General features: G+C 40.1%; 1 pseudogene; it reads right to left on the bottom strand.

The window, feature by feature from the left end:
• Positions 1-326: 326 nt before the first annotated feature.
• Positions 327-7,427, bottom strand: part of LOC122453677 — a 70,509-nt pseudogene continuing 63,408 nt past the window's right edge.

Here is a 7,427-nt window from a genome sequence, read left to right as displayed (position 1 = left end):
AAACACATCTATAAAAGCCATTAGCTCCTGAACAAGCCCTATTCCATACTACTATCAATCATGTTTACCAGTAAGTGTCAGCTGCTCAGCTGTGTCTGACTCTGCAACCCCATGGACTGTGGCCCACCAGACTCCTCTGTCCATGGGATTTCCCAGGCAAGAATACCGGAATGGGTTGCCATTTCCTACTCCTGGGTATCTTCCCCACCTAGGGATTGAACCTGTGTCTCCTGCATTGGCAGTCAGATTCTTCACCACTGTGCCACCCAGGCAGCCCCAAGACTTCTTTATGAAGAGTCATTTTACAACTGTATGAAGTGACAGATTTATCTAAGATTATTTTGAAGCTGTTTGTTGTTGTTGTTGTTTTTACTTTTGAGTGGTTTCCTTATCTTACTGGGCTTTGGAATCAGTTTCTTTTCAGGGGTGTAACATTACAGCTTGCTGACCCTCAGTGAGCTTTCTTTCTGGTTTAGAGAATTCTTCAATGGAAGTGTCCAAAATCTCTTTGTCTTAGGCTTTCCAAAGATTCTGTCTCCAGGTTCTCTCCGGGTCACAGCACATTTAGACTGGGGGTCTCTGGGCGTGATGGCCCTCAGATGCTCCCTAAAGGCACTGGTGTTTCTTTTGAATTCCAAGGCCAGGACGTATTTTCAGCTCAGGACTCATTTTAAGCCCAGGGCGGGTGCGAGCCTCTGGCTGGGCTGGGGCATCCGGCAGATGGTGGCACTTCCGCTGATGGCTCAGCGGCGTCACGTGTGCTGTGATGACGTCTAGCTTGGCCGACAGACACACCAAGGCCGAGAGCAGCTGGTTCCCTTCTGGCGCTCTGCTGACCTCGCGGATACCGATGGCGTCAATGCTTCCTGACGTCGGCGGGAGTCCATCCTGACGCCTGAGGGTCACTTCCTGTCTTTTCCACCTTCTGCTCCTCACCAGTGTTCACATCCATGCTAATCTTGTTTCCACTTTATTTTTCCAAAGGTGGCTGCTTTTTCTTTCTCTTCCTGTCCACAACCTTCTGAAGCTGGAGAGGTTTAATTCTGTCCTCCAGGGTCTGCAGTATGAAATTCATATCCTCCCTGGCCAGGGCACCCCAGCCGATGCTGCGCTGGGTTATTCAGCCTTGCCTTCACAGGTAAAGGCCTCTTCTTCGGCCTGGGACCCCTCCTTGGCACTTGGGGGCTGCAGCCATTCTGAAAATCAGTTCTGTGCTTTGGGCATCAGCTCCATCGTCAGGAGCAGCTGTCACATTCAAAGCAGAGGGGTGGCACAGTTAGAAAGGTGGCAGAGAAAGATCTTTGTGGACTCCAGCCAGGAGAGTCCTTTGCCAAGACTGGAAGCATCAAAGAGGTTCCAGAACAGTCTATCGATGTGCGAGCACAGAGTCCTTGCATTGGGGTGGGGAAGAGGGAAGGTGCAAAACCACTCAGAGAACACTTCTCATTTTTCTGCATCCTGTGTGCTAAGTCGCCTCACTCGCATCTGACTCTTTGTGACCCTTTGGACTGTAGACCGCCAGGCTCCTCTGTCCATGAAATTCTCCAGGCAAGTGTACTGGAGTGGGTTGCCATGCCCTCCTCCAGGGGCATTTCCTGACCCTGGGATAGAACCCACATCTCCTGTGGCTCCTGAATTCCAGGAGGATTCTTCATTGTTCTTCTGCACTGGGACACTTCCAAACGGGAAAGTTGACCCAGGATGTCACAAAAGAGCAAGGCCTGATCTCTTAAAAACCCTGAATTTAAGAGGGGAGAGGGGAGGGCCCTGGTCAAGGCCCTCCCGGTCAGTGGAGAAAGAGTTCTAGCTAAACGTTTATTTTTAGAGTAGTCTTTGTATCAGTTCGGTTCAATTATCAGTTCAGTCGCTCAGTCGTGTCTGACTCTGCTACCCCATGGACTGCAGGACACCAGGCCTCTCTGTCCATCACCAACTCCTGGAATTTACTCAAACTCATGTCCATTGAGTCGGTGATTTACTTTAAAGTATCTTTTGTTTTTCTTCCCCTTCTTCTCCTCCTCATTCAGGATCTCTCCTTCCCAACATCTACGTGGTTTGCTTCCTTGTTTTCTGCAGATCTTTGCTCCAATATCACTGAGTACTTCTTTGACTATCTCATTTAAAATTTCACATCCTTACTAGCCCTCTGCTATCTCTTTCCTGCTTTGTTTTTCTTCTCACCACTTACGATCCTCTGATAGACTATATATTTTACTTACTTTTCTGCTGTTGTCTTTTCAACTGGATTATAAATTCCATAAAGACAAGACTTTTGTCTCTTTTGCTCTATCCTGTAACTCTAGCACCTAATACTCAAGTATCAAGTATTAGACACAGTAGATATGCAGTGAATATTTGTAAAAATAAATGAATGAATAAATAAACTGTAATCATTTACTTCACTCTGACCTCTTTCTTAAGTGCCACACTTTTTACTCTGGAAATCAGCATTATAGTCCATCTCTTGTCTGGATCAGCTAACACCCTTCTAGTTTCTTGCCTTCTAGGCTTTCTTCTTTTTACATTTATTCTCTATACTATCTCTTGAGAAATTATTTTAAAGTCCAAATCTTATCCTGTCATGCACTAATTTATGGTTTTCCAGTGGACTTCACCACTCTTAGAAGAAAAACCTACATTTTAAGAAGAATCAGATCAGCTTTCCTCATCTCACTTTGCTATCTCAGGTCTAACACTCCAAGTCTTCACTCTGACCATCCTAAACTACTTTGACTTCCTCTAACTCATCACTTTCTTTTGATCATCACCTATATTCTGCTTGACACACTCTTCTCACAATCCACACTATTAGCCTAACACTCATATAGTCTTCAGTGTCAGATGCTCTTGCCCTGGGAAACTTTCCCTGAAGGACAAAAAAGCCAGTTGTTCCTGATAAGTACTTCCTTAGTACTGGCATTTTCTCAAGGCAGTTGTCACATGTAATTTAAATTGATTATTCCTCTGTGCCCTTTGTTGGGGGTCTCAGTGCCATGCAGATGGTCATCTCATTTGTTTCTTTCACATCCAGATCCCTGGAGCTTAGCATGGTGCTTAGCTTATGGTATGCATTTGTTATTTGTTGCAAGGAAAAGAGAGAAAGAATGAATTTAAAAAGTGTGGAAAGGGAGGAGGTGGGGGAATTACACTTTATTCTGTATTTAAAAGGAAACTAGCTTAGATTGCCAATGGAGATAAATGTTCTTAAAAATTTAAATTGAATAATAAAAACACATTTAGGATCCAGCAGAAAATGTTTCAGTGTTATCTTTAAATCACTCTCTTATTTTATTTAACCCAACATGCTTCCCAGGCCATAAAAGTTTCTAAATAAATATCTAGTAAATAACACACTTCCCAAGTCTGGTTCCAAATTGGGAAAGGAGTACATCGAGGCTGTGTATTGTCACCCTGCTTATTTAACTTCTATGCAGAGTACATCATGCAAAATGCCGGGCTGATGAAGCCCGAGCTGGAATCAAGATTGCCGGGAGAAATATCAACAACCTCAGATATGCAGATGACACCGTCCTAATGGCAGAAAGTGAAGAGGAACTAAAGATCCTCTTGATGAATGTGAAAGAGGAGACTGAAAAAGCTGGCTTCAAATTCAATATTCAAAAGACATGGCATCCAGTCCTATCACTTCATGGCAAATAGATGGGAAAAAATGGAGTCAGTGATGGATTTTATTTTCTTGGGCTCCAAAATCACTGGACAGTGACTGCAGCCATGAAATTAAAAGATGCTTGCTCCTTGGAAGAAAAGCTCTGACCCTAGACAGTGTGTTAAAAAGCAGAGACATAATTTTGCTGACAAACATTTGTCTAGTCAAAGCTATAGTTCTTCCAGTAGTCATGTATGGATGTGAGAGTTGCACCCTAAAGAAGGCTGAGTGCTGAAGCAATCACTCCTAAAGGAAATCAACCCTGAATATTCATTGGAAGAACTGATGCTAAAGCTCCAACGCTTTGGCTGCCTTATGCGAAGAGCCAACTCATGGGAAAAGACCCTGATGCTGGAAATGACTGATGGCAGGAGAAGGGAGTGACGGGGGATGAGATAATTGGATAACATCACCGACTCAGTGGATATGGGTTTGAGCAAACTCAGGGAGATACTGAAGGACAGGGAAGCCTGGCGTGCTGTAGTCCTTTGGGTCACAGGTAGTTGGACCCAACTTAGGAACTGAACAACATCAACAAAAAATAACACACAAGACTATTTTTTTTTCCAGCCAGATAAGATATAATCGGTGTGAATGTGCACAGAATGTTTGTTTAGTAAATTTTTACTCTATTTTAGTGAGAGCATTTAGAATGCTCTCCAGGCCAGGACCTGGTTCACCCAGCCCTGTTCACCATGAAAATGACAGTGACTCCATGGAACGAATGGGATGGGAGACCTCTCAGAAGTCATTTCCATGTGATGGATTTTTAATCAAGTACTTCTAAGCTAATCATAATTTATTATGGACATATTCCTCAAAATAGCTATTAAATTGTTCCATCTTCAAACAACACCAACCCTCAGGCAATCAAGTTCCACAAATTATCAGAAGTATTAAATGTTTTCAGTTGTTGTAACACTACCTATTCAAAAGTTTCCAAGTTGCCTAATACTTCTAATCTTTCCAAACTTCTTGAACCACCCAAACTACAAAGTGATTAACTTCCCTGTCATTTTTCCTAACTTTGATCAAATTTTTCTGTGCTTGCCTTTCAAGGGTTCTGAGACAATAATCAAATTCAATCTGCTTGGACCTAGAAGTTTGCTGTAGAGAGGGCCAGGTGGACCCTCAGACATTCACAGCCCAGTAAAGACATTCACAGCCCAATAAAAGGATTCTCTGTCCATTCATCTCAAATCTGCAACAATAACCACTCTGAAACAAAGCTGGAAATGTAGGTGAAGAAAAAGGGTGGAATCAATCTGAGCTTGAAACTGCTGCAAACATCATGTGTACTGATTTTCCTTGCCGAGGTATTATTACCATCTTTCAGAGCTCTGCTAAGGATTTGGAATCCATCTCTTTGCTGACTCTACCACATGTTATCATTCTCCGCAGACCATGAGCTAATGCTGCAGGATAGTCCACCATCTGGTCTCTTTGCAGGACTAAACTCCATCTTCATGCTTAAGATAAGAATGCTAAAGAGGAGCTCCTATTAAGTAGAACTTAAGTACAACTTTCTCTTTCATACCATATTGGCAAAATTAAACACACACTGAAAAAACCAAGCAATAATAACAACAAACTTTAAAAAATCACAGGAAAAAAATTTACATATGAATATTTTATTCCTTGTTTGTTTCATTGTGTTTGTTTTTTTGGTCAAATATGGCATCATCCACTAAATGGACATGAGTTTGAGCAAACTCCAGGAGGTAGTAAAAGACAGGTAAGCCTGGTGTGCTGCAGTCTATGGGCTCAAAAACATTGGACACAACTGAGCGACTGAGCAACAACAAACGCTCAACTCACATTTTAGTGTAACACTTTACTTGTTGTTCTGCTTACATAAGGTATCTATAACAATCATTCCCTAACTGAATAAAGGAGTAAAATGTAGGAGAGAGGACTTAATAAGTGTTAACCTAAGAAAATGAGAGCTTGTCAAATATGATTTAAAGCCAGATATTGGTTATTAATTCTGTGTGGTAAGTCACTTCAGTCATGTCTGGTTCTTTGTGACCCTATGGACTATATCCCATCAGGTTCCTCTATCCATGGGATTCTCCAGACAAGAATACTGGAGTGGGTTGCCATACCCCCAGGGGATCGTCCCAATTTTCTGCTTTAACTGCAACAATGAAAATGATTCAATAATAGGTTAGATGTTAATTAACCACAGAACTGTCAATTTACTGCAATGATGATTCCTAGAAATATGAAATGAACAAGTCTTGGTATGTTAAAGTGAGGTCTGAAAAGTAAGACAAATGAATGTGAAATTAAAATATGGCATAACTTGGAAAAGGAATTGATTGAAGTAAGATTTTGAGATGGAAAAAGTATTGAGCAAGTTTGTTATGTATGTGCCAGCATCCTGGCTCACTTAGGAGTGAAATAGAAGAAAGGAGAAAGAGTTGTTAAGAAAATGGGTAGTTGAAATAATAAATAGGCTTCCCAGGTGGCTCAGGGGTAAAGAATACACCTGCCAATGCAAGAGACGCAGAAGACACGGGTTCTGTCTCTGTGTTGGGAAGATTTCCTGAGGAGGAAATGGCAACCCACTCCAGTATTATGGCCTGGGAAATTCTACGGACAGAGGAGCCTGGTCCGCTACAACCCACGGGGTCGCCAAAGGGTCAGACATGACTGAGTGATTGAGCATGCACACACAATTTAAAAAAAGGCAAACCCTATTTTATATTCACAATTTGATTATTATTATTGAATCTCTTCTCATTCTTCAGTTAATAAGTAATCCTTTATAATGAATGTGTTTCAAGTGGTGCCAAACAATAGTCCTTGTCTTTATGTTCACAGCTTTTGGATAACAAATAAAAGTACTCTAACTGAGTTAAGCTAAGAGGACAGTGAAAAGAGCAGGAGTCAAATTAATAATTAGCAAACAACTGTTGTATTTTCCTCAAGTTCATTTGAGTCAAAACCATCATGTTTTGATTTATGAATTGAACTTTCACAGTAGTTTGAAAAGACAAGGTGATGGGAAAACTTGAGCGAAGAATAAAGTAAAAGTTATAAGGGACAGAGAATAACACTTTCTTGAGTGTATGCTTTTATATAATTTTGACATTTGAAAGCTCTAATTTTAGTTCAATATATAGGCCATTCATATTTAAAGCTATTAGTGTTAAGCTTAGTTTTAAATTTCTACAAAATTTAAATATAAATTAATATAAATGGGAAAGGAAAAAAGTAACTCAAAAACTGAAAGAACACTGAATCAAAAGGACCTAATTGCATTTCAATTGAATATCATAACCACACTACAGGGACAAATAAACAAACTCAACTAGATGCTGCCTATTTGAAACTCAAAATATAGGAGAAAATAAGTAAGCTTTCCTAATAAGTGTATTAGGAAGTAAGAACACCATACAAAATTTAAAAAAATATGAAACAAAAAGTTGCTTGTGATGTGATCAATAAAATTAATAAAACTCTAGTCAGGATAATTAAGAAAAGAAAAAAAAGATACTGAAAAGAAACCAACTACTCATATTAAGAATGAGAAAGCTGATAGTACTACAGATGTTACAATTATTAAAAAGATAAGAAGGTGATATTATGAAAAATTTATGTCAGCAAATTTGAGAATTTATATTAAGCAAATAATATGAAAAGCACAAATCAAAATGTTTATTCAAGACAAAAACAGGTAACCCAAATGTCATAGGTTTATTTTAAAATATTTAGTTACAGTTAAAATCATTACAGAAATGTTTGCAGTTAAAGT

The sequence above is a fragment of the Cervus canadensis genome, chromosome 15, assembly GCF_019320065.1.
Source record: "Cervus canadensis isolate Bull #8, Minnesota chromosome 15, ASM1932006v1, whole genome shotgun sequence".
In the NCBI taxonomy this organism is placed as follows: Eukaryota; Metazoa; Chordata; class Mammalia; order Artiodactyla; family Cervidae; genus Cervus; species Cervus canadensis.
Note: the sequence above shows the minus strand (reverse complement) of the source record. Positions and strands in the feature narration are given on the sequence as shown.